Raw genomic sequence first — 27,652 nt, forward strand, 5'->3', positions numbered from 1 at the left:
ACACCCTGGGCTCTCCTTCACAACTTCGCAAACAAGAACCATCACCCTGCTGAGATGCCTACAAAACACAGAGTAACTTTTGCCGGTGACTTCAGTGGGTCCAGGATTTCACCCTGGTGCCCTTCAGGATAATAAATAATCTGCAAGAGTATGTGTGTCAGCGTGGCTATAATGCAGGGCTCATTTCAAGTCAATTTCACATTGACATACATCCAGTAGGCCTGATTCTCCAGTTACACCAGGGTAAATTCATTAACTTCTCTGGAGTAACTCATGATCCAATCCCAGTCTGAACTGAAGGAGAAACAGGCCCACTGACTTCCACAGAGCTAATCCCAGTCTGCACCAGTATGACCCACAATGTATCAGAGCCTATGTCAGATGGCTGGTTGTCTTTGTCTGTGGTGTCCCATTAATGGCTGCCCCAAACTGACACCTTACCTTGCTATCTCGATCTGTCGTTGAGTCATGCTTGTATAGCGACCCCTTGACAGGCCTGCTGTAATTCTAACCACTGTAACTGCTGACTGAACATGGCTGTGGCAGCTGTGTAATCTCTTCTCACCCCCTATGTATTACTAAAGCTTACCTGGTTTTAGTAGAGCGATATGACAAAAATCAGACTAAATCAGCAAGGATTAAAGCTTGAACTCTGGCCTGAGTTTTGTTCAGATATTGCTAAACGGAAACCTTTACTTTAAGGTACTGAAATAAAGCCCTTAACTGTAAATGATGCTCTGTTATGAGAAACCCTAATCATATTTTGTGGTTGTCACCAACCATGCCCACAGGGCTATCTGGTGAAGACTACCAATTTTTCAGTTTCAAAACCTGACACCCTTACTCACTTTACTGTTTCAACTTCTCTCAGTTCTTTAAATTAATTTTCACTTTAAATTCTCATGAACAAGCAGTTCCTGTTTTCTGAATCACTGATATCAACACTATTTGCTAAAATAACTATGTTATAGCAGTGAAGTACAAAGCCCATGTGGAAATCACTTGATATGCCAATGTTTTAATTCTTTCAGTGCAGCTGTGTGCGACTCCCAGCTGTGCTGGGATTTCTGTTTGTCCACAGCAGGTGGTGGAGAGGGAAGGGGACAGGGAGGACTCGGAAGAATAGAACATGAAGGTCAACATTTCAAAACAATGGTTCAATACGGTGTGTCCAAAGTAATGCACATGTACCCCCTGTGTCCAAGAAAAACACATTTGCACGTGCAAGTGAGCACTTTCATAATGAAATCAGGAAGTTGTACACAGACAAGTAGCTAGGTGAACAGTTGCTCAATTTATGCACCCAGCCATGGCTTTTCATGGTGCAATGCATATATTCCTATTTGTGCCAGTCTATCCATTACCCCATTATTGAAAATTTGATCCTTAATTTTTCAATGCAACTACACACGTTTATCTTTCTTACTCATAAAATATTATATGTACTGTGCACATATTTTGTGGGTGGGGTTTTCAAAAGTGCTCAGTGTTAGCCTCACTCTGCTTCCACTGAAGTCAATGGTAAAACTTCTCATAATAATAATTTATATACTGATGTAAAGGACTATGTCTGGTACTATTTTATATTAGTAGTAGACCAGTGCTTATCACACGATGGCCACTGTCCCAGAGGACTGACAATCTAACAGTACAAGGGAAGGCAGACAGGACAGCACAAGACATGGGGTAACATTTTCAAAATCACCTAAGTGACTGAGGAGCCTAAGTCCTATTTTCAAAAATGACTTAGGTTATGAAATTCCTATGTCACTTCTGAAAATGGGACTTAGACATTTGGAAATTTTAGTCATAATTCTTAACTAGAATCACAAAAGGCTGTTTTACCTTAACTGGTAACAGTTACAATCCAAACTGAACCCAAGAGCAAATCTGATTTTTGAACAAATCTGTTTTCCCCAAAACTAGAAGACTGCTTTTGTTCTAGATACATGATTAATATGTTATGTCAGTACAATGCAACCACTTGCACAGGGTTAGAGTGGGTTTTGTGGTTCCCTCAAACCCACTGCGATTAACCAGCCAAAAACATTTTTCCTTTTCCTCTGCCATGTAAATACAGGACATACAATACTTTAATAGTATTATAGAGCACATTTCACATTTTATTGCTCCCCATCTGCAGCAAACACATGACAGAGTGGTAGACTCAGGACCACAAATTTTAAACAAAATTTTTTGCAAAAAGGGATTAAATCAGCCAAATATTTTCTGAAGTGGTAGAGGTGTGAGTGAATGACACATCCTTCCCAAGGAAAGATCTATTCTGCCTTCCGTTATATCATTACTAAACGCAGTTCCTGATGAATTGCAGTAGTAAATGTGAGACCATGCTTATGTTCATTCATTCATGTACATCTATGTATAAACCTGATTATCCTCTTCATACCCCCCATCATTGTCTTTATTCTTCTCCTTAGGAAGGCCTGGACATGGCTTCCTTCAGAGCCCATCGGTGCCAATGCTTTAACTAGCTAGACAGGGGGGTATTTTTGAGTGATGCAAGGCACTCCTGCTTGGGAGAAGCAAGATGCCACAGGCACCGTGGTAAGCCCATCATTCCCCTGTTCGAATATATTTCGCCACCACAACTCAAATCCGATGGTACCCGGCTGGGAGTTAGTGACAACGTACGTCGATAACAACAGCATATTCCAGAGGGGCATCGAGACAGTAACTGCAACACCGCGCCGCCATCCCAGTTGGATGCCAGCGCTCGGTCTCTTTCTATGACAGGAGCCATGAACCGTGTGGGAACGGGGGGGGGGACGATGTGCCACAGCCGGCTCTGCGATGGTTCTAGTGCCTGAGGAGGACTGGAAGGGTTGCCCAGTCAGCCCTGAAAGCATCAAAGATGGCCATGATGGGGACCACTGTGGGGCTTGTTCAGGATCAGGAACAAAAGAGCGGCCGGGATCCGCAGAGGTCACCTCTCAGGCCTCTGATGCTGTTCCTGTGGATTCTTGCTTGGACGGCACGGTAGTGGAAATATAGGGGACAGGGGGAGAAACAGAAAGAAGGCCTTTGCCCCAAGCACTTCCCCCAAAGGCCGTGCAAGGACTGCAGGGAGGGTGGCAACTATACAGCAGAGACAACAGCAGAAAACACTTTCCCTACTGAGAACTTCTAACATAAATACACTACCCTCTAGGCCAACACAGCCCAAACACACACTTTATATTGTAAAAAAACAACAACAACAAAGGGTGAAGGGAGAGTCGTCCTGCTGTCAGGGGTGTGCCTTTTGCCCTCCTTATGAAAATCTGCCCAAATGCAGCCAAGGTATGCATCTTTGGGGGTGGAAAATTTCAATTTGCACATGCTCAGTAGAGCCTTGTTAGAGTTTGGCAGCTAAATTCTCTGATGATTCCATTCACACTGAGCATGCTCACAACTCCTATATGACACCCAGACTGCACACGAGCCATCCCCACAGGAGGACTGAGCCTGCTGCAGCCCAGAGATGTAGGGGCCAGCAGAACTTTCCCTAAAATTGCTCCTCCTGGCAATCAGGGACAGCTGTGGCACCCTAACTGAGAACAGAGTCTGGCTCCTGGGCTCCCACTACCCCCATGCTGGCAGCACAGAGAAGGAAGCTACCTGATTTGAATGTAGAAGGATGAGGAATGGTGGGAAGAAAGGGACTGGGGGGAAGACGGGGCTGGAGGAGCCAGTGAGCGGAGGGGAGAAACAGGAGCCAGGGAATGGGTGTGTAGTGGGGCAACTGCCCCACTCCTGAAGAACAGGGGTTAAAAGCAGCCCTGGAGAGGGCTGCGGCGGGGGAAAAGCTAGGCTGATTGGGGAAGCAGCCACAGCTGGGGCCACGCCCCAATCAGGCCACAGCTGGTCCTATAAAAGGGCTGTGAGGCAGGTGCTGAAGCATTCTCTCTCTAGCTGTAGAGAGAAGGACCTGGCTGCCTGGGAGCAGAGCAGGGCACCTAGAGTGGAGCAGGGCTGGGGGAAGGCCAGAGGAGCTCCCCCCAGGCTGGAGGCCTTGCTAAAGGCCAGGAAAGGTACTGGGGTTACAGCTGGTCCAACCCCCCCTTGCCAATGGTGAGTGCCCCAGTGAGCAGGGGCTAGATAGTAGCCACTGAGGCAAGGTGGGGACAGAGGGTTGGGGGTTCCCCCAAGTGGGGAGACCCAGATTGTGGGTCACTGCTGAGGGCAGAACCCTGACGTAGAGGGGCACTGGGGTCTGGGAGGGACACCGGGGCCAGTGGCAGGTGAGACACCGGCCTGCAGAGGGCACTCCAGGCTGGAAGAGCTAATTCTCAGAATGACCAGCAGGAGGTGCCGTGCCAGTGAGTCTTGCATCGCTACAGGGTGGGAGGCAAGAACCAAGATGAGAGGGATGGACAAGAGCAGAGGGATAGGGGTAAGGGAGGGCAGTGACAGGCTAGGGGCACAGGAGTCTACAAGCACTACACCACGCTGCCCTCCAGAATCCAGAATGGAACTCAAGAGTCAAGAATCTCATCATTCCTCTGCCATCAGCAAATGTCTGCAAAACCCACTGGCAAAGGGTGTGTCTCATTCTACTCTAGTTACTGGTCCCCACGAAGGATAACAGCCTACTACTGCTACCCACTATGCTATTAGTTCAAGTGGCAGAGGTCTATGTGGTAGTTCTAATGGTCTGGACCCTACTGACATCCCAAGTTGGGTGTCAATATGTTTCCACACAAACTAATTTCTGGGTTTTTTTTCTAATTGGGGAGATTACATCCCAAAAATATGTGAACAGAACATTAAAGTTGCAAAGTCAATTTAAAAATTAGGAAATTCCAGAATTAAGGTTGCATGTGCAATTTAACTCAGTGCCTTCATGTCTGTGTATTAAGATACAGTCTTTAATGACATGATCGCATACTATTTCTTTGCACAGGACCCCTGTCTCATTCAGTGCACAGGAAGGATCTGCTCTGGGGACAAATCAGGGGTGTGAAGTGAAGGAGACTGTTGTCTGTAGGATCCCTGCCTCATTTGTTGCACAAGTTGGATGGTGTGTCACGAACAAGGCAGGAGATGGCTTGAAAAGAAAGGATGGTCTAGAGTTAAGGAAGATGAATTCTGCCTTGGAGAACTGGATTCTATGCCTACCTCTGCCCTGTGTGAGGCTGGGCAAATCACTTCAACCAAACTTTGCACAGTGGGTCATTCACTGAAGTTCCCTATTTTATGGGTTCCCCATAAGAAACAGTTCGGCTCTGAATTGCCAAAGTGCTGAGCACTCAATTGCAATTGAAATTAATGGGAGTTGTGCATTGAACATAGAATTATAGGACTGGAAGGAACCTCGAGAGGTCGTCTAGTCCAGTCCCCTGCACTCGTGGCAGGACTAAGTATTATCTAGACCAATGGTGGACAACCTGCGGCCCGCCACCTCCCGCAGCTCCCATTGGCTGGGAATGGAGAACCGTGGCCAGTGGGAGCTGCGGGGGGGCTGTGCTTGCAGATGGTCAATGTCTGCAAAGTGTCTTACAGCCTGCAGTCAGCTTAACCTGAGAGGCTGCATGCAGCCCGCGGGCCGCAGATTGCCCACTACTGATCTAGACCATTCCTGACAGGTGTTTGTCTAACCTACTCTTAAAAATCTCCAATGATGGAAATTCCACAACCTCCCTGGGCAATTTATTCTAGTGCTTAACCACCCTGACAGTTAGGAGGTTTTTCCTAATGTCCAATCTAAACCTCCCTTGCTGCAATTTAAGCCCATTGCTTCTTGTCCTATCCTCTGAGGTTAAGAAAAACAATTTTTCTTCCTCCTCCTTGTAACAACCTTTTACATACTTGAAAACTGTTATCGTGTCCCCCCTCAGTCTTCTCTTTTCCAGACCAAACAAACCCAATTTTTTCAATCTTCCCTCATAGGTCATGTTTTCTAGACCTTTAATCATTTCTGTCACTCTTCTCTGGAATCTCTCCAGTTTGTCCACATCCTTCCTGAAATGTGGCACCTAGAACTGGACACAATACTCTAGTTTCAGAGGGGTAGCCGTGTTAGTCTGAATCTGTAAAAAGCAACAGAGGGTCCTGTGGCACCTTTAAGACTAACAGAAGTATTGGGAGCATAAGCTTTCGTGGGTAAGAACCTCACTTCTTCAGATGCAAGTAAGTAATGCTCTAGTTGAGGCCTAATCAGAGCAGAAGAATTACTTCTCCTGTCTTGCTTACAACACTCTTGCTAATACATCCCAGAATGATGTTTGCTTTTTTTGCAACAACGTTACACTGTTGGCTCATATTTAGCTTGTGGGCACTATGACTCCTTCCTAGGCAGTCATTTCCAATATAATATAATAAAATGCTCTGGAAATTCAAGGCCAAGGGGTCTCAGCTTGGACACCCAAAGTTAATGGATACTTAATATTTTGGCCTTAATCTCCCTGTACATCAGTTCCCCAGCTTTAAACGGGATAATGATACCACTTCCGGAAAATTGATTAATGTTTGTGAAACACTCAAACACTAGGGTAAGAGCTCCAGAGAAACACCCAGAGGAAAAGCATAATTCTGTGCGGAGTGCAGGGTTTGGATAGTGTGTGGTAAATAAGGCCACACACTGAATGAGGAGGAAAAAGAAATACTGACTGGAGATGTAAATATCATTTAAAAATGTAACCGTTTAAACAATTAAAATGATATCATTTAATCGGTTAACCGATTAAAGGAAGAGGGGCTGGGGTCGCTCTGGCTGGCTGGCCCGGGGCTGGGGGTTAATGGTTAGGGTGGGCTAACTGGTAAGACTAATGTTAACCGGTTAACTGTTTAATATTTTATATCATGCATCCGAAGAAGTGGGTGTTCACCCACGAAAGCTCATGCTGCAATACGTCTGTTAGTCTATAAGGTGCCACAGGACTCTTTGCTGCATTTAATATTTTACATCCCTAATACTAACTATCTCCCTGTTCACAAAATGAGGCAAGGCATGTGGTAAAAGAGGGTATGTGACCCTGTAATTAAAGACTAGATCAGTGCTACTCAAAGTGATGGTCTGTGGACCGGTGCCGGGCTGTGAGCCATCAGCTGCCGGTCCGCGGCGAGTTTTCAGGAATGTAAGTACCAGAAGGGTCGTGCTTGGCAAAAAAAAACAAAACGGAACCCCAGGCTGGCAGTGGGCTCGGCAGCGGCCGGGGCCCGCAGCCTGCCATTAAAAAAAAAAAAAAATCGGCTCGCGTGCCGCCTTATGGTACCGGTCCCTGGCATGTTGGGGAAAAAATTGCCGGACCACCACATCAGATAGTTTGAGAAGCACTGGACTAGATCATCTTCCAGACTCACAAAGGGGGGCAAATTAAGGTTGCACAAGCAGCCTTAATTCTGGCATTTCCTAACTCTGCGTACTTGACTGTGCACCCCTAGTAACGTTCTTCTCACATTGTCTTTTGGGGATGTAACGGCTAGTCTGAGGTTGCTCGTTAGCGATACCATATACAGTAGTATCAGCTATGTTGTGTTGCGATTCAGTGTCTGGAAGAAGAGGAGGACACTGAGGTTTATGGGCATGAAGATCTTTCATTGCATATACACCAGTGTAGTAGGATTTGTCCTAGTCATAATGGGCCTGATTCAACCACCTAATTCACACTGAGTAGTACTTACATAAGGCGTTGCATTGACAACAAATGCTTGGCAGAATCAGGCCCCTTATTTGTATCCCTATTGGTAACAATAGAGCGGAGCAAGAAGAGCATTGCTGTGATTGCAAGGTATGGAGTCAATATCACACAAACGTTTTCATCTCCAGTACTTACTCTGGGCAAAGCTTTGTCGTTGTTTTCCATTGCTCTTACATGCTCATTAGACACAGAACAGCCTGTGGCACAAACATGTGCCCTGGACACAGAGCGTGCCCTGAGTTAATGACAAAATTACCCTTTGTGCAGGGCCTATTTGTGAAAAGCAAAACTGAAAACTGCCCTATTTGTGCATCAATGGGCTTGCACTCCCAGCTTTGCTGAGTGAGTGAACCTTCTAGGCTTGCTGCTGAGTTTCCAAATCTCAGTGTTGAAAGCATGACTAGGGGGAAAAAAAATTCTTCAAAAGCAGAGCGGTGTGTTCGTGTCACCGACAGCTCTGTGGTGGCAAGTGGTAACCGGGAGCGCTGCCGGGGATGAGCCACTGCGGAACAGACTTCATCACCATGGCTTTGAACTGTTCTCAAAGGCCCGGAGAGCCCCGCCCTGCACTCCCAGCCACGCTCAAACCCACTGATCCAGCCAGCTCTTCGGGTAAGGAGGCTTTGATGCAATTTCCGTCAGAGCCTGTCAGTGCTGCCCTGGAGTTAGGGTGTGAGTTTCAGCCTCTCCCGGGGTAACATGCAGCACTCACACTGGACTCTGGGGTAGGCCCCACTGAGACCTGGCTTATGCCACTTCTTCATTCCCCCGAACCCCTATGCCTGCTTATTGGCTTCATTGCATTGACCACAATAGGGAATCGCTCTTCAAAGAGGGTCAGGTGACATTTTTGTAGTGAAAAAGGAGAGAAACCAAGTACACAAAGCGGCGGAGATGCTATCCATCAGCTCGGCGATATAAGTGTGCTTAGCTGATGTCATTCCACACCACTGCACCTCGGCTGTCTTGTGCGTCAGACCTCGAAGTTGCCACGAATCTCAGACGAGACAAATGGCAGGATCCAAGTGACAAGGGGCTGGAGAATGCGATGTTCCCACCACCAAAAAAATTTAGTTCCCCATTTGTTAATGAGATGATCCCCCCTTCACATACAGCTGCAATAAACCTCTCTCTAAAAATGATCAGACACTCCACAAGCATCTACTCCACCGCTCTGGTACCCTTCTCAGTGCTACAGCCGGGCAGCAAGGTCACTCCCAGCTCTGAGGTAGCACTTCCATGGAGGAAAGGCTACCCACCCTTGTATGATCCACCTATGCAACGACCAGAATTGCGGCCTCCTGCCGGGGGAATACCGGGGATACCCCAGGAAGAACTTGCTGAAAAGGAGGGGAGGTGTAGGGCAAAGCCATAGCTCTGGCCCCTACATGGCATGCACAGTGGTAATATACTGAACCCTTTAAAGGGGTTGTAAAAGGGTTGCCACCTCCTGATGGCACAGGGTGGCCCTGCAGCATCCCTGCCTCGGTTTCCCCTCACCAGTTTTTTTCTGTCTCTCCCAGAGATTCATGTGGCTCAGCTCTCCAGTGGGGTCACTCTCCAAGTTCAACCCCCTTTCGGGGCACTCAACGTTCCAAACAAACACTGCCTTGGACAGTCGTCCCAAATGAACACACAGGGTCTTCCAGCCCTCTCTGGGCTCACTCGATGCAGAGCACAGGCTTGGCAGGGGAAGTCTCCCTTCTTCTAGGGCTAGACTACAGCTCCCCCCTTCTTCCCTGGACTGGAAAAGTCAGCCACCACTACCCCAGCTCCCCACACCTCTGGAGGAACAACGGCCCCAGCACTGCCTCCCTGGAGCCCAGACCTTCTCCCGGTCCACCACAGGCGCTGGCTCCACTCCGGTAACGCTTTCCCGCAGGGCACCCTCCTGGGTTTCCTCCCAGTGCAGGTGTGGCAGGGTGGGAGCTAATTGAACAGGGCTGGCTAGCCCTGGGCCTAGGGTTGCCAGGCTTCTGGTTTTCAACGGGTATGCCCAGTCAAAAAGGGACCCTGGCAGCTCCGGTCAGCACCGCTGACTGTGCCGTTAAAAGTCTGGTCAACAGTGCAGCAGGGCTAAGGCAGGCTCCCTGCCTGCTGTGGCTCCGCACAGCTCCCGGAAGCAGTGGCATGTGCCCCTCCAGCTCCTATGCTTAGGGGCAGCCAGGGGGCTCCGCACGCTGCCCCCACCCCAAGCACCAGCTCTGCAGCACCCAATGGCTAGGAACCATGGCCAATGGGAGCTGCAGGGGCAGCACCTGCGGATGGGACAGCACGCAGTGCCACCTGGCCGCACCTCCCATGCTCCAAACCCCTCAGCCCCAGCCCTACCGCAGAATCTGCACCCCCAGCCGGAGTTCTCACCCCCCCACACACCCTGCCCCAGCTCAGAGCTCCCTCCCACACTCTGAACCCCTCAACCCCAGCCCGAAGCCCCCTCCTGCATCCCAAACCCCTCAGCCCCAGCCCCACTGCAGAGTCTGCACCCCCACACACACCCTGCCCCAGCCCAGAGCCCCCTCCCACACTCTGAACCCCTCAACCCCAGCCCAAAGCCCCCTCCTGCACCCCAAATCCCTCATCCCTGGCCTGCACCCCCAGACGGAGCCCTCACATCCCCCCACCCCAGCACCCTGCCCCAGCTCAGAGCCTCCTCCTGCACCCTGAATCCCTCATTTCTGGCCCCAGCCCAGAGCCTGTACCCCCTCCCACACCCCAACCCCCTGCCTCAGCCTGGAACCCCCTCTAATACTCTGAACCCCTCGCCTCCACCCCCAGGCCTAGGGTGACCAGGCGTCCAGTTTTCGACCAGAACACCCAGTCGAAAAGGGACCCTGGCGGCTCCCGGTCAGTGGTGCTCTGGGGCTAAGGCAGGCTCCCTGCCTGTCCTGGCACCACGCTGTGCCCTGGAAGTGGCCAGCAGGTCCAGCTCCTAGGCGGGGGTGCCACAGGGCTCCATGCGCTGCCCCCGCCCCAAGCACTGGCTCCATGGCCAATGGGAGCTAGGGGGCGGTGTCTGTGAGCAAGAGCAACGTGCAGAGCCTCCTGGCTCCCCCGCCTAGGAGCTGGGCCTGCTGCTGGCCACTTCTGGGGGGCAGCACGGTGCCAGGACAGGCAGGGAGCCTGCCTTAGCCCCGCAGCACCACTGACCAGGAACCGTCTGAGGTAAGCCTGCCCCAACCCCAAGCCCCTGCCTTGAGCCCTTCCCACAATCCGGAGCCCCCCCCTGCACTCCAAACCCCCCCACCCCCGCCCCACCCCCGAGCCTGCCCCCCCCCCCTGGAGCCCTACCCCCCCCGCACCCCAACCCCCTGCCGCATGCCCAGACCCCCCTCCCACACCCTGAACTCCTCATCAGCAGCCCCATCCCAGAGCCCACACCCCCAGCCCAGAGCCCGTACCTCCTCCTGCACCCCAACCCCCTGTGTCAACCCACAGCCCCCTCCCATGCTCTGAATCCCTCGGCCCCACTCCCAGCCTGGAGGCCCCTCTTGCACCCCTCACCTCCGACCCCACCCCAAAGCCCAGAGCCCTCATGCCCCAACTCCCTGCCCCAGCCTGGAGCCCCCTCTTGCTCCCTAAACCTCTCATTTGTGCCCCCACCCCAGAGCCCAAACCCCCAGTTAGAGCCCTCATCACTTCCTGTACCCAAACCCCATGCCCCAGCCCAGTGAAAGTGAGTGAGAGCCGAGGAGAGCGAGCCACCGAGGGAGGAGGAATGTAGTGAGTGGGGGGTGAGGTCTTGGGGAAGTGGTGGGGTGGGGTCTCAGGGAAGGGGCGTGGCTAGGGTGTTCGGTTTTGTGCGATTAGAAAGTTGGCAACCCTAAAAGCAGCAGAAGGATAAACCTTTCAGAACCACCTCGGAGACAGTTTTTTCAATGGAATCTCTTCAAAGCAAATCTGCAAAGAATCTGTGTTACCGGGCTCGAAGCAGGCATCACGCTGGGTGATATTCTATGGCCAGGGATCAGACTAGATAATCACAATGGCCCCTTTGAAATTACACTAAATGGACTAAAAACGAGGTAACTGATACGTCACTAAAATAAGTGTGAACGTGGATCTTGGTCCGATGCAGGGGTTCCCAACAGGGCACCCAGAGGGATAATTTCTTAGCCCAGTCAGACTGGATGTGTTTCTGCAAGACATAGTAAGTTCTGTGCTCCATGTAGGAGTCACTGGGTGAAATTTTCTGGCCTATGCTAAGCCGGGCAGCAGACTAGACCATAATGGTCCCCTTCTGGCTGTGAAATCTATGATCCTAAGCATAGGAAGGAATTGTAGTTGCAAGATATTCTGACTCACGAGCCGAGACATGCACATGATGAGAGCTATTTTCATTCTGTTGTATCAAATGAATCGCCTGCAACCAGAGGGCAGGCTGCAAAGATTGTAGCAGTGTACCTCAAAAAAACAACAACCACCCCAGTCGTTTTACTAACTGCAGCTGAAGTAGGTAAAGACTTCTACAAGCAAACGAGACTGTGATACTGTTTGCTGAAGGCAGGTTTAACCTCCCTTTTCAACAACAAGCCATTTTTAAGGAGAGTGCTGACTCATTTTAATCCATGTAGCCCACGCACTCAAGTTACTGTACCCAAGAGATAGGGCAGCACTCTTCCTCCTGTTATGCCATAATTCGGGGGAGGGGGGGTTCTTTCTCTTTCTCTCTCTCTCTTTTTTTTTTTTAACAAAAAAAACAAAACCAAGTTACCAAAAATGCTTGTCATGTGACCTGTGATACAGTAAATGAAACTGGGTCTACAGTAAGTAGACAGGCTTGAAAAACAACGTTTCCAGCAGAAGATGAGCACCAGCATTTTGCTTAGCATCAAACTCAGTCAATTAACAACATGGGAAATAGAAATGCAGCCTTCAGTAACCCAGTAAGGGATAATCACATTGCTCCCTCGCTCGCTCTCACGTAGCAGCTTTACCCCTTTATATTGGAGGGTTCAACACACTCAGATTACTGGCTTGTGGCTCTGCATTTGGATAAAATGACGAAGAATGTGTGTAGCACAGAGCGTGAGCCAAGCCAATGGGAGACCTTCCGTTGATTTCAGTGGAGTTTGGATCAGGTCTCCATTGAAACACAGTTATATATTAAACGTCCATATCTTGCATTTCTGTCCATTCTTGAATGAAAATCTTGCACTAACAGCAAGCAGCCCAACAACAGAAGTTACCCTCCCTGTATGTAGAATGAAACAGCAAACTTCAGCCCCCTCCTCCCCTTGGCTTGTGCAATAACCCACATCAAACTGAGCTCAACTTTTGAACTTAATGGCTTCTTGATCAGTTTTCTTTACCATCTAACACGGCCAAGTGCTCGGTCTACAACAAGCAGCTACAAGCTGTAATGAATCCAGTGCATTCATTATTAGGAAAACTCACAAATCAAAAGTACATCTGCCAATGGTATATGGATGAAAAAAAAACCCAATAACACCAAACCAAACAATTCCATCCTGCTAACGTTTCAGTGCACTGAATACATCAGTTCTGTGTCCCAATAGGGCAAAGTTAACCCCACATTAGATTCTAATACATACTGAAAATTATCACCAATACAAAAAGGACAGAAACATACTCACCAGGAGCTGTTTTCCCCCTCACTTTCCTACGAGGAAGGTGCCTATGAAGACACATATCTAGAGTCTAAATATTTTTTCATTTGATTTAAAAATCAAGAAGTACTAGCTACACAGACATAATATCGCTTATTTCCCTCCATTAAGCAATGATGTCCAAAATGTTTAAGAGGGAAAAAAAAACCCTCAATCTTCATTCTCATTGGAACAAAATTACTCACGCTGACTCACCAACCACTACTTCCTCTAGCTTCATTCTCTTCATACTTCTGAGTATGACTGGTCAATTTCTCAGGGTCTCTATCGCAACTTCTGCTCTTCCAGGAAGAATAGCCTTTAATGACACCATGGGTGGGAAATGTTTTGTATATTCTTTGAACAGATCCTGCTGCCTCTTCTGTTTCTACAAAAGGCCAGGGAATCACCTCCAGAGGAAACAGTAATGAATGATAAAGTAAACATCAGAAACAGAGAATGAGAGTTTGTGAGTGAATTTAATTTCTTCGCCACCTATTCATGTACTGTATAATACAGTGACACTCGGATCTCAGTGGTTCAGGAGCCAAATGAGTGATCAACATTACCCCAAAGAGCCACAGCAGTGTGAATTCATTGTTTCATTTACTATTTTTATATCTACATACCTATTATTCTCACTGCAAAAAGACTGACCAAGTGTTATTTTATCCACTACAATTGGTTAATAACATAGTAAAAGCCTCCTGATTGGTTAATACCTTAGATGGGTTAATAATTAAATCACACCGTGTTTTAATATCATGTGCTGCAAAGAGTCGCAGGGGAGACATTAAAAAGCCACTTGAGGATCACGAGCCTCAGTGTGAGTATCACTGGCATAATATGTTCGCTTATTAAACTGGTGAAGTGAACGTCGGCTTGATAAAATGTACTCACTGTAACTGGAGTCCGTGAGTCCTTGTCTGGCTACAGAAAGAAAGAGGCCAAGTCTCTTTAAGGCGCTACACTTAAAGGGATTGGGGGTGGGGGCAATAGGGGAACTCACTTGTACAGAGCCAGGAGAGGAAAAAGAAGTGGAAGGACCAGGTATGGGGAAACATTGCAGGGAGAGCAGGTATTTAGACCCCCTGCACCTTGATAGGAACTCACTCTCTCTCCCTCAGGCCAGCAGCAATGGGATGAGAGTAGGACCGGGTTTCTGCGATTGGCTGAGCTTTGCACTCATCACCTTCTTCCTTTGGAGCTGGGGAAGAATTTGTCCGGCAGCAGTCACACTGGCCAGGCAGGGTGGGTTGGCCACGGACCCGGTAGGGATCGGTACTGAGGTTAGGTCCAAATCTCGCAGTTGTCCCATGCAGGGCCTCGCTACAGAAGGGATACCGTTCATGGATAAACAGGAGTTGGAAGAAGGTTTTGGGGAAGCATCCCATACAGAAGTTGGGGAAAGAGGCGTGGATGGGGCTCCTAACATTGGGTAGAGCCAGGAGACAACCTCCCCGCCTTACCCCTCATCTGAGGCGGGGGGGGAAGCAGGGTACCAGCAATGGGCTACTGGAACCAGGATTAAGGAAATGAGGACCTGCATGGTATGATTTATTGCTGGGTATTCTCAGATAAGTGAAGTAAATACAGTTTTGGCCTAATTAAACCACACCCATTGGGTCTGGCCTTTCTTTCTGTGTGGCCAGGCCAATTAAAACCTGACCAGGCGCATACTGTATGTAACTGTAATTTGCTGCTATGAGCAGCTTGGTGGCTATGCCTTCAATGAACACGCTGCGGGCTGATTCACCACCACAGCACTCTAGTTTTACAGTGGGGTAAACCTTTATGCTTCGGGGCATAACCAACCTCAAATTAACAGGGCTAGGAATTTCCCTCTTAACAGGTTATTCCATAGCCATCTACTACTGGCTGTTTTGCACTTTCCCCTGATGCAGCCGATGCCAGTCAATGTCAAAGACAGGATACAGACCCGATGGACCCTGCTGGCAAGTCCGATGTTTCCAAGAAAGCCAGATCAGTCCCTCTGTAGTTAACATGCATCCTGCTTCATGTGCATTTTTAACGTTTTAAAACCTAGCCAACTGTAAGGTGTATTAAGATCCATTTCTCCTAGACGCTATCTCAATTACAAACTGGACAGTTTCTGTTTAAAGTCCATTAATTATAAAATAACAGCGAAAAAGAGGCAGTAAGCACTGACTCTGGAAATAATTAGACATTAGATAGAAATAAAGCAAAAGTACATAATGTTTCCCTAGAGATGAAAATGATCATGAGTCACATTAGATTTGAGGTAGTGTCTATGCTAGCCGATATCTTAGTTCAGTCGAATTGTTTTGACTACAGCATGGTCTGTATGCATTCAGGAAATTACTGGAGAAAAGAAAACAAAGGAATATCACACTGAAAAGAGTGATTAGCAAATTCAACATTTTGCCACAGAATGAAAGCAACCAGGCAAATCTGAAGACAGCCCCATCAGAATTCTTACCTTAAATAAGGGAGAAACTACAGCATGTTGAATCTGACGTAGAGAAAAGTTCAATAATCACAGATTATGGCACTTGCTATATATAAACTATGACGCAAACTGGTTTAGTAATGAGCAATTTTCACTCCAGTTGTGTAGACCTAGGGCGTGTCTACACCATGTGGGAATTATAGAGTGTGCACCCCATTAGAATGCTAACTGCACTTTGCCAACCCTGCTGGTGCAAACTAGGGGTACCTAGTTCTCGTCGATGTAGTCCCAAGACTATTAGTAACACAAGCTAGGTACCTTTTAGTTCATCCCAGCAGGATCTACAAGGGACAGTTACTGCACACCCTGTTAGAGCGCTCTACAATTCACAGCCCTATAGTCTGGAAGTAGCACTGTGTAGACAAGCTCTTACTGGGTACCATCAAATTAGAAGAGGACCTAGAAAATGGGTAGAACATGGGATTCATTTGAACAAAACAGTCAAGAAAACACAAACTATTTCTATGAGTGAGTTTAGGCTGATTCATTGTTTCTCATCTTTAGGGTGTGAGTCAACGACCAATTTCATTAACTAAAACTTGCACTTTGGTTCTTTAAACTTAATGCAGCCAAGTGTGTCTGGGTATGAGGTACTGGGACACTGCACTAATCGAAACCTGGAGTCACATTTAGTTGATTCCAGATGGAGCTGGGTAGATAATAATTGTTTTCAGTTCACTGACAATTCAAAAAATCATTTCAGGTCAAACCAGAAACAAAATTTTCAGCAAATCAAAAAGTCAAAAAAATTCTCTTCAGGTCAAACAAAATGTTTTGTTTCAGCAAAACTAAAATATTTTGTTTTGATTTCAACCATTTTTCAACATTTTTGATTGTTTAATAAAATTAAAGGATATTTTGGAATGAAAAGTCAAAAGAACCAAAAAAAATGAAATGTTTTGTTTAGAAAATGTCAAAATGAAACACTGATTTTTTTCTGAAATTTTATTTCGGTTTGTTTTAACCAAAACAATTTGACAAAATGACACAGGTTCACAAAATGTTTTGGTGCCACCAAATCTGCATTTTTCACCAAAAAAGTTTCACTTGAAAAATTTTGCCCAGCTTCAATTCAGATATAGTCTTTATTTGTGAAGGCTTAGTATCTTCTGAGATTGTGTGTGTGTTTGTTTTTAATATTCCAAGTCCTTTTCCCACACTGGATAATTTAAAGGAACTCATAGGTCCCCCCAAAACTTTTTTTGTACCGTTAATGGACATTACATGTGCCAGCAATTTCTGAAGGCCTTTGGAGGAGTAGCCTGTGAGTTTTGAGTCTGTTAATACAAAAGAAAACAGACATTTGATCTGGGCTTTTCATATAGGCTGAGTGGCTAAGAAATCCTGGAGGAAGCCAGGGAAGACATAGACACATGCCTCACTTTACGCATCTGGGTAGCTCTATTTAAGTCATCAGGGCTGTTGTAATAATGTTCCCTAATTCCGAGCTCATCTGTGAAAGGTGAGTGAAAGTTCATGAAGGGATAGCTCAGTGGTTTGAGCATTGGCCTGTTAAATCCAGTGTTGTGAGTTCAATCCTTGAGGGGGCCATTTAGGGATTTGGGGATTTAGTTGGGGATTGGTCCTGCTTTGAGCAGGGGGTTGGACTAGATGACCTCCTGAGGTCCCTTCCAACCCTGATATTCTATGAAGTGTCAATACCCCACAACAAGTGGGGATGAGGAAAGGTTCAGAAAAAAGTCCAAAAGATTGAATTAGTCCAAACAAAAAGGCCTACTGATATTATTCAAAGACTGTGCTAAGATCATGCCTGGTAAACAAGAACAGCGTGAGACCGGAAATCCATGCATCAAAACTGGTGTGTTGGAAATTAAGCCTAATTTGTGGACAAAAAAAAAAAAAAAATGAGGGGATGGACTTTTCTACCCACCACTCCCCCTTTCAGATCCTCATAAAGAGACTTTGGGGAGGAGGGAAGGGCAACCATGACACTGGCTGATTGAAAGACCATCTCCTGGGACCCCAGATCTTCTACATCTTAATCCTGAGAGATAGCTCGACCAGGCCAACCCAGAGAGAGGGACCCAGATGATACCACCACCCCCACACCACCTGGAACGTAAGCATTTGTCGGTGCGCTCCCCCCAACATCATGTGTCTTTGTGCTTCCCTATCTTATTTCTTCTCTTATTCCTTCTGTCTGAGGAGCGTGTGGCTTAGCCGGCCAGGACTCTGTATTTTGCAACACTGCTGTAAGCCAGTGACCAGAGAGAGGCAGCTAAATGCAATGCCCTAGGCAGCACAATGCTGGCACGAGTTTGCCGAGTCTCGGAGTGGCCGATCAGACCATGAGCTGTGCCAGTGATTTTCCAGCAGTGAACTTGCCAGCGAAAATCAGCACAGTAATTACCATCTTTAGTACCCTCCAAGAAACTGTTAAATGGGGTGGAGCGTTCCTTCTATAAACTCTCTCCAGCCAAAGGGAGACAGAGAATAAGGGATGTTGTTAAAACGAAAGCCATACTTAATACTTCACATTTCAAAGGCTTCAACTGTTTTTCCTTCTTTTTCTGTATCTTTAATAGAAGGTTAGAGGATGTTTAATGGGGTGCTTGCCATGGGACCAGGCAGGCTGAGATCTCTGTATGCCAAACCTTGTTTAAAACTGTTGAATGTTGGACTGTGGCTGGGTTACGTTCACACCTTTAACTCTTTGGGCGCATATATTCTACCCACATGAATACAACCAATATGTTAGTAAGCATGCGAAGCATCGTGGCAGAGAAAATACCTTGAGGATGGAAAGCAGAGCTCATCTTGGGACACAGGAAAAGTCTTTCCGTCTTGTTCACCATTACGCTCATGTGCTCCAGCAGTGCAAGACATCTCTAACAGAGAGGTGCTTGTCTTTGCCATTTTCTTTGAAGTGACACCTGCAAACAGATTTAATAAAAATACAACCTCGTTAGCACTATGGAATGACTATCTCAGCCAACCAGGTAAAGAGGGGCATGCCACGTATTAAGAACTTAGACCCCAATCCTGCAGGGATCCCTGCATCAACTGTCCCATGGATGCCCCGTGGATGCCCACCTACACAGAGCTCTTAAAGCATGCATTATTTTTTTCCATGCGGACTTGACATTTTCACAAGTAACTAGCAATTTTGGCTTCCTCATTTTAGGTGTACCAGCTCTCTGAAAATTAGAACCTTTGAGGCAATCAAGATCTCTAGTCACTTTGGAAAATGAAGGTCACAGTGTTCAGAGAAATAATGTCGGCTCCCATTCCATGGGAGATGCCACCAAACTGGTGGCCTGTATCTTTTACAGGATTGCATTCTTTAAAATTCTTATTGTATGCCCTATGGAATGTAAGGCAAGAATACGAGAGGTGTGTATGGATCTGAGCCCAGAACTGTTAGCTAGAAATTCCTGAATTCTAACCCCACCTCTTACATCGACTCCTTTCTGCCTCTGTTTCCTCTTCTGTAATGAAAGGATGATGATACTTTGTGTGTTTCTACACAGTGTGTTGAAGAGGGGAAGTGCCACACGCATACTAAGTATTAACAATATCAAAACCTTATGCAACCCACACAGTATTGCAAAATAAAATAAAAAAGACTTTCCTGCTCCCACTGGGCCAGCTCCCATGTAAAGCAAGGTTCTGTGATGGGTATAATATCACCAGCAACATGTATTCTAAGGCATCTCCCGTGCTGCCCGGTCAGATAGACCTTTAAAAAAACTGCAGCCACCACATTGTCTTCCTTCAAATCCCTTCTTAAAACTCACCTTGGCTAGGATGCCTACCAAAATCTCAGCCATGTTTAGGCGGCTGGCGTGTTATGACTGCTACTCGCCATGCCAAGAGCATCTCATTGTTACATTGCTGTCCCCCATCTGTTTGCCATATCCCGCCCTATTGTCATCTTAGACTTAGCTTGTAACTCTTTGGGGTCCCGACTAGCTCTGTTCTATGACTGTCCAGCACCTAGCTTCTCAACACTGCCAGAGTGTAATTAAATAATAATCACAGAGCGCCGGCTGTCTAGCTGCTCTGGACACGGCAGCACTTTAAGAAAATCATTTTCAGCACATTGTGCTGAATTCCCTTCTTACGTGGCTATTTTGGCCAGTCAGTCTCTAGATCTAAATTATCCGAACAGCAGGTAAGCAAGTTTGCAAGTGATCTTGAATGACCCGGCTGGTGTGAACTCTTGCACACATGGCTTTGCAACCTCAGTGCTAGATTGTTGAGTTTATTTGTTTCGCTTTATAAACGACAAACAAATGCCCATGCCATGCGCTAGGGACTCTGACAGAATTTCATTTTCACAATAACCTGCCCTAGTAGGCTGCTTCTCCCACTCAGCAATAAATCCACAAAAAGACATGAGTGGAGATTACCCTGGAAGAGAACCCCCATCGTAACAAGCAACAACTCTGGGATAAAATCTCCTACCAACAGGCCTGAGAAAAGACAGCCCTGGCCGCTGATACTTGCAATGCACTTAACTTGGGCTATGTTAGAAACGCATAGGGCCCAGATCTACACAGGAACTTGGGTGCCTAAAGCACTAGAATTTTAGGAGTCTAAGTCCCAGTTTTAGGCACCGCTGCAATCCACAACCCCCCCCTTTCGGCTGCCGTCTAACCCAGTAGGTGCCTAAACTCACTTGGTGCCTAAATTTTCCACTGTAAAAGTTCACTCCAAGTTTAAATTTCTGCCTCTGAGCATGGGCACTGCTACATCCCTCTAGGCGTCTGGACACCTATCTCCTGCCTAAGACCCTGAGTGATCCACAAACCAGGCAATGATAGGCGTGTTCTGATCCGGTAGGCGGGCTCAGAGATGGGGGCAGAGAGAAAGAGAGAATGACTCTGTAGCCTGGTGGGGGAGGGCAGCCACGTGGGAGATGGAAGACCCCAGGGCCAGTCGCCTTGTGCTAATGTCTCTAATTATTTATCCAAAGTGGAATGGCTTCAACAGGAGACAGACAGGTCACACTCCCTCTTGCTACAGAGCACACAGGCATCTGGAGCCTGCTTTCTCCAAACTACATGATGCAGCCTAAGATTATTAACCTGGATTATGTTGCAAGGCAAGATGACAAGGTAGCCACACACTTTTTACACCTCTGTATTCTGAGTTTTGTATTTATTCCGTAATTAACGTAGGGTGCCCAGTCAAAGAGAGGGATGGATGCAATTCAGAAATCAGTCCATTGAAAAAAGCAGGGAAGTTTTCATGTTGGGATCGAGTTCTGGGACCTGGTGGGAGGGGAAATGACTGAAGTAGGGGCCCAGTTGTGAATGGAAACATCTAGATGGTAGGAGGGTTTTGCAAGGCATGAAGGAGCTATTTTTTATTGAAGCAACTTGTTTTATTTTTTTAATGATGCTTTGCATTATCCATCTGTGGATCATAAAATGCTTTGCAGGGGTGGGTCCGCAGGAGCAGACCCGTTGTACAGACAGCACCGGCACAGGGCACATTCTGTCCCAGAGGCTGTGTTGCTCCACAGATGAGACTTGGGTCTCTCATGTAAGAGTGTTGGAGTCTTTTCCCGGGCCTGCCAAAAGTGATTTGTGCCACTCTGCAGTTCAGCTCTTGTGGGGGGCAGGAATTCTATTTCCTGCCTCTTAGGGTCGGGATATGAGGAACATTGCTCACTAACGAGCATGAGGAATTACACAGAATTATTAACACTAGGCAGAGACAAGACTAGACTTCATTGTCTCCTAGCTCACAGCGGAGTGTTCAGTCTCCTATGCGGCAGGGTACCGTAACGGGGGAAAGCAGGAAGAGAGTTGGTTTGGCCAGCGATCTCGATGGATTTGTATTTTTGCGTTCACTTCAGTACAATACAGGAGGTTCTGTGGGGCCTGAGAATATTCACAGTGCAATGGGGCAATATTTCAAGCTTTGAGATTGTACAGTGCTAACTGTTCTAATTCAACTTCTGTAGTGATTCTCCACGGTTTATATCTCAGCCAAATCTGCTCCGGTTTTCATGGGGAAAGCAAAAGGCAGCTCTTGGGCCACCGTGTTAGCCCGCTGCTGAATTTCAAATTCCAATTCCCATCCCAACTCCTAAATTGACAGAGCTGTTCAAAAAGAGGTTGAAAAAAAATAGTGACAGTGGCAAAACTACCTATTCATTTCACTAATTTCATTCTCAATAACGACTGAACATTTCTGATAAATTAAATAAATAAATAAATAAATAAACTGAGCCAGAAACCAAGGATTTTGGCTTCTCACAAAACTGGGTGACGGCAACAAACTGGCAGATGAAATTCAATGTTGATAAATGCAAAGTAAAAACGATGGGGTCTAAATTAGCTGTTACCACTCAAGAAAGAGATCTTGGAGTCATTGTGGATAGTTCTCTGAAAACATCCACTCAATGTGCAGCAGCAGTCAAAAAAGTGAACAGAATGTTGGGCATCATTAAGAAAGGGGTAGATAATAAGACAGAAAATATCATGTTGCCTCTATATAAATCCATGGTACGCCCACACCTTGAATACTGTGTGCAGGTGTGGTCGCCCCATCTCAAAAAAGATATATTGGAATTGGAAAAGGTTCAGAAAAGGGCAACAAAAATGATTAGGGATATGGAACGGCTGCCGTATGAGGAGAGATTAAAAAGACTGGGACTTTTCAGTTTGGAAAAGAGACGACTAAGGGGGGGATCTGATAGAGGTCTATAAAATCATGACGGGTGTGGAGAAAGTAAATAAGGAAGTGCTATTTACTCCTCTTCATAACACAAGAACTAGGGGTCACCAAATGAAATTAATAGGCAGCAGGTTTAAAACAAAAGGAAGTATTTCTTCACACAATGCACAGTCAACCCATGGAACTCTTTGCCAGGGGATGTTGTGAAGGCCAAGACTATAACAGGGTTCAAAAAAGAACTAGATAAGTTCATGGAGGATAGGTCCATCAATGGTTATTAGCCAGGATGTGCAGGGATGGTGTCTCTGGCCTCTGTTTGCCAGAAGCTGGGAATGGGCGACAGGGGATGGATCACTTGATGATTCCCTGTCCTGTTCATTCCCTCTGGGGCACCTGGCATCGGCCACTGTCAAAGGACAGGATACTGGGCTAGATGGGCCTTTGGTCTGACCCAGTATGGCCATTCTTATGGTCTTATGTGAGTGCCTAAGTCACTTTTGAAACTTAGGTTCCTAAGTCATTTAAGTGTTTTGAATATTTTGCCTTAATCGTAGCAAATTTACCAAGCCAAGAAGTTAAGTTTGATAAAGTCGAAGTTAACTGAAATCAGAGGATACTAAATGCAAAGTGCTAGGTAAGCTTGCTAGGCATAGTACCAGTCCATTATAATCTGAGTACCTGCTCCCACTAGGCCTACTGGCAATTCAACAGTGATGTTTATTAATGCTGTTTTAGCAAGGACATCCTCGACTTATTTTTCATCATATAACAAACAGGCTTCAAGAGGTAATGAGCCAGCATGCCCAGACTTGTTCAGCTAAAAACTGTCCTGTAAAACTTTGAGGGTGACTGAGCAGCAACACAAAACAGAAGTTGACGCAGTACCAACAGCAGCCACCGTAGCAATACCAACGCTGCTTTTCTACAAAGTTGCATTCACACCAAGGGACTATGTAGCAGAGGAATAGGATCAAGAAAGTGCCCTTTGTTATACAAGACATCTGCAGCAGTCTTCATAATGGATTTCCACTTCCTATTTCCATTCCAATTTAGCACAGGACTCTCATTTCTTAGAAGCAAAGGTAAACTGCCAGATTACTACGAATATCCTAACCTAGAGGTGGCCAACCTGAGCCTGAGAAGGAGCCAGAATTTACCAATGTGCCTTGCCAAAGAGCCACAGGAATACGTCAGCAGCCCCCCATGAGGTCTCCCCGCAACCGGCGGCTCTGCCGATCAGCGCCTCCCCCTCCCTCCCCACACCTCCCAATCAGCTGTTATGCTGTGTGCAGGAGGTTCTGGTGGGGAGGGAGGGAGAGTGAGGGCACGGCAGGCTCAGGGGAAGGGGTGGAGTGGGGGCAGGGCCTGGGGCAGAGCCAGGGGTTGAGCAGTGAGCACCCCCCGGCACATTGGAAAGTTGGCACCTGTAGCTCCAGCCCCGGAGTCGGTGCCTATACAAGGAACCGCATATTAACTTCTGAAGAGCCGCATGGGGCTCCGGAAGCACAGGTTGGCCACCCCAGTCTTAACCCATGAAAGACTCGAAGAGCAAGACACCACTGGAATGCTAGCTTTAATGGAAAGGTATCTCGGTCCTCTTATTGTCCTACAAAGAAGAAATATACACCAATTTATGCTATATGTAATTGCCATGACCCTTATCTGCCCTGAACTCCTTTTGTATTTTTGTCAAACTAAGCATATCTTGCACAATACACAGAGGATTGTTTTAAATAAAAATGGTTAAAATGTCTTAAAGCGTTAGTTATTTTTTTAAGTTTATTTTTCAAATGCAAGAGTACTGTTGTTTAGGTGTTAGGGTATAATGAGACACATATGATATTTGCCAGATTCCTTGAATAAACTGAGAAGTGGTGTATGTGTTGAAAAGGAGGACATTCTGTTTATCCAGCTACCTGGGTATCTAAAACATGTTAAATGGTAAATAGTATTTTGCATGAACATCCAACTGGTTCATCTGAAAGGTTTTAATACTACAGTAAATAAAATGGAGTTTAATTAACCTAGTCACTATTTTTACCTATAGTAGATGCAGAGGTTTTACAAAATTCCTGCACAGTATTTTGGAGAAGGAATATTATTTGCAAAAAACAGGAGGTTTTTTTTAAAAAAAAAATAGGTCATTCCCTTCTGTTTTGAGCATGAAGGGTATATACAAGTTTCAGGAAAAGGCTCTTCAAAGTTTCTGTCCAGTATTGTACAATTTCTCATGAGTTTGTTCCATGACGTTCCTTTTCATCCAGTTTCAGTTTGGAAACAAACAAACAAAAAAAACCCCTACCAACTGAGAAGTCCTTTTTGTGTGATTTGCTTTTATCAAATGCACTGGAGGAAGAGTCAAGATTTTGTGCCTATGTAGAAAATCAGATACTCTCTGTTTGTGGATGTTTGTATTTATTCTGGCTACTGCTTCAAACCCCTTACCACAAAGTTCTTTAGGATTCCAACACTCATTACAGTGAAATGTCTGTGTGATGTCACAAAGAGGACTTTATTCCAATCAATGGCATGGTCGTACTAAGCATTTATTTTTACTTTAAGTACCAACAAGTATAATAAATGCCCCCCCCCCAGTTTTACCTTTTTTATTTATCACATAAAATGCTGCACGTGATAAATTATCCTTGTTATACAGGCCTTTATTGCACAGTAAATACAAACACCAAAGCAAGCCCTAAACCATCTAATGCTGAGCAACAATAAAAATGATCCGTTGCTTACCTTTATTCTCATTGTTGTAGTTTGCACAACCACTACTACCGAGTAAAACACAGCTGGGAAGACTGCCCCGGCCTTGGGAATACTGACCAATTTATATAGCCATGTCATTCCCTTGCCAAAAATAAGGGGAAAAGGATATTTTCCCACGGTGGATAGTCACTGTCGAAGGCTTCCACAGCAGCAGCCAACTGCACCCTTCCAAAGGCACGAATCTATTCCCAGCAGAAAGTGCTTCTGCTATTGAAAACCACAAACTTGAACTAAACCTGGGGGACTAAAAAGCCCTTGCTAAAAGAAAGATGGAAAAATGGGTTAAACACCAAATACAATGCCTGGCTCTCAGGCCTGCATGGAAAGTTGCCATGAGAAATAGTCCCTTTACAGGGGTTTATGGCCCAATCCTGCTCCCATTTCCATCAAACGGCAAAACTCACACTGACTTAAATGGGAGCAGGATTGGTGCCTTAAATGGGGAAATAGATACATGGCACCTATTCCATACTGCGAATGTGAAGTATCTGCAAAACCTGTGTGACACAAGCAAATCCCCATGTGGCAAGCCTTCCAGAGCATTGGGCTAGATTCTGAACCCACACCACTCTCTTTGCACTCCTCAGGCAACACAAAGAAAGAGAGGAAACCGCCCATAACTCCCCAGCTGGGGCAGCATACAGGAGTCCCTAGCTGAAGTAGGAGCCAGTAGATGGTTCCTACATCGCCTCCATGTGGCAGCCCTCTGCTCTGGGGGTGTGCCAGGCAGTAGGGAGGGGAAGGCAGGGGAAGTGGCCTGAGTGCAGAAAGCTCTGACAATTCCCAGATGACATATGGTTCCTAGGGCCATAGGGAGTGGCACAGATTAGAGCAGTCACTGGGCTGCTCTAAACTGCACCTGGGCCAGGGCAGAGATGCAGGAAGCTATAAATGACTATCTAACAGCATAAACTAGACACAGCCACAACACTTGCCTGTTATGTAATAAACTGAAATGTCAAATATTTTGTTAACCTGAGAACAAAAAATAGGTGCTCTGGGGAAGTGCTGTGGCCTGGGCACCCAAGGTGATGGCCACTTGAATTTAGACTGAACCACCTCTGAGTTACAGATGCATGCAAGATTCAAGTAGTTGGACGTATCATCTGGACTCCTCCAGCTAGGAGGAGGTGGGGCCAGAGGGATTGACTCCGCCCTCGGAGTCCCCAGAAATTTAGGAAGTAGCCAGAACTGAAGAATCAAAACTGGATTAAACAGTGTTTGAAAGATAAAGGGAAGAAAATGAAATGGTACTATAATGCAATGCTAATATAAGGATCACAGACAGGAGCACTCTAGACTAAGTTTTGAAGTCACTGATTTTGTGCTATCACATAACAACTCACCACTGCTGTAACATTAAATTAAAAAAACACGGAAAAGTTCAAAAGCCACCGGGAATCTGAACAAGTTGAGGTTCCTACAGCCACATTAACTTGACCCTGTTGCACATTTTTTGGTGTGTGTCGAGCAACATATTTAACCAGTAAAACAGAAACAGAAAATGCTACCCACGTGCAATGTGACGGAGTTAATATTGCTGCCTGACTTTTTCGTTTCAGTTATATATCCATAACTATGAGCATTCTTTTGTATTTAATTTCCAGGGTTGGTTGGTGTTTTTTTGAAGGTCCAGCCAAACAAAGGACCTAGTTTGCTAACAATCACCACCTAGAGCAAGACCAAGTGCAGTGCTGTCTATCAGCATTGTTCACCTGTGCCTCTCGCCAATCGGGGGAGTGCCGTACTTCCACACCTACGCTTGCATAGACACTATGCACTTCCATAGCTGAGCACCCGCGTGTACCAGAGTAAGGACTGAATAAAAACGGAATAAACCCCTTACAGGGGATGGCTGCTGAGGTGGTTAGGATTATTGTGGGGGATTCCTGAGACTCAAATTCAACCCCGTGTTCTGTCACAGACCTCCTGGGAGGACAGTTTCCATCCTAAATCTGAATTGGCTTTGGTTCCAGTTCTTGTCTCTGGACACCAGAGTCTGATAGGGGTGCCGCTTCTGATGCAGCCCCCCCCTAGGTGCTCAATTGTGAGCTGCCTCAAGCAATATTTATCCTGGGAGCATCAAACTTTCGCTAGGCCGGTTCAAAGGCAAGGCCCCTGCGTCTTAAAGAAAGCTTGTGTTGGAGACAAACAACTGCCCAATTTCTCTTATCACCCGCTGCCAGCTGCTGCCAAGTTCGGAGCAAGAGGAGGAATAATTAGAGCTTGATCCAATGGAAAGATTTTCCCGAGTCCAGTGTTTTCACAAAGTTCTTTAAATGTTGTCATTTCAGTGTTTACATCTGGGATTCTTTCTGGCCTTTGAATCTAATTCTCCATCTGGGTTTTTAAAAAAAAATAAATTTTACTATTTTATTTCACTCTTTTCCCCCCATTAACTTGTAGGTGCAGTTAATTTAAAAAGCTTCACGCACATTTAGTCTAATGCAGTGTGCTCACAAGCAAGTGTCCAGACCATTAGAAAATGT

At 46.4% G+C, this 27,652-nt stretch overlaps 1 long non-coding RNA gene across 1 annotated transcript in view; it reads right to left on the minus strand.

Moving 5' to 3' along the window:
• Positions 1 to 25,202, minus strand: part of LOC117874123 — a 92,225-nt gene extending 67,023 nt beyond the window's left edge. Inside the window, exons 1-2 of the long non-coding RNA XR_004644904.1 lie at positions 25,134 to 25,202; positions 18,493 to 18,634 (exon numbers count right to left, since the gene is read on the minus strand). This is a non-coding gene — a long non-coding RNA (uncharacterized LOC117874123). The remainder of the gene's footprint in view (positions 1 to 18,492; positions 18,635 to 25,133) is intronic.
• Between the last annotated feature and the right edge of the window lie 2,450 nt (positions 25,203 to 27,652).

Source organism: Trachemys scripta, chromosome 3, assembly GCF_013100865.1.
Source record: "Trachemys scripta elegans isolate TJP31775 chromosome 3, CAS_Tse_1.0, whole genome shotgun sequence".
In the NCBI taxonomy this organism is placed as follows: Eukaryota; Metazoa; Chordata; order Testudines; family Emydidae; genus Trachemys; species Trachemys scripta.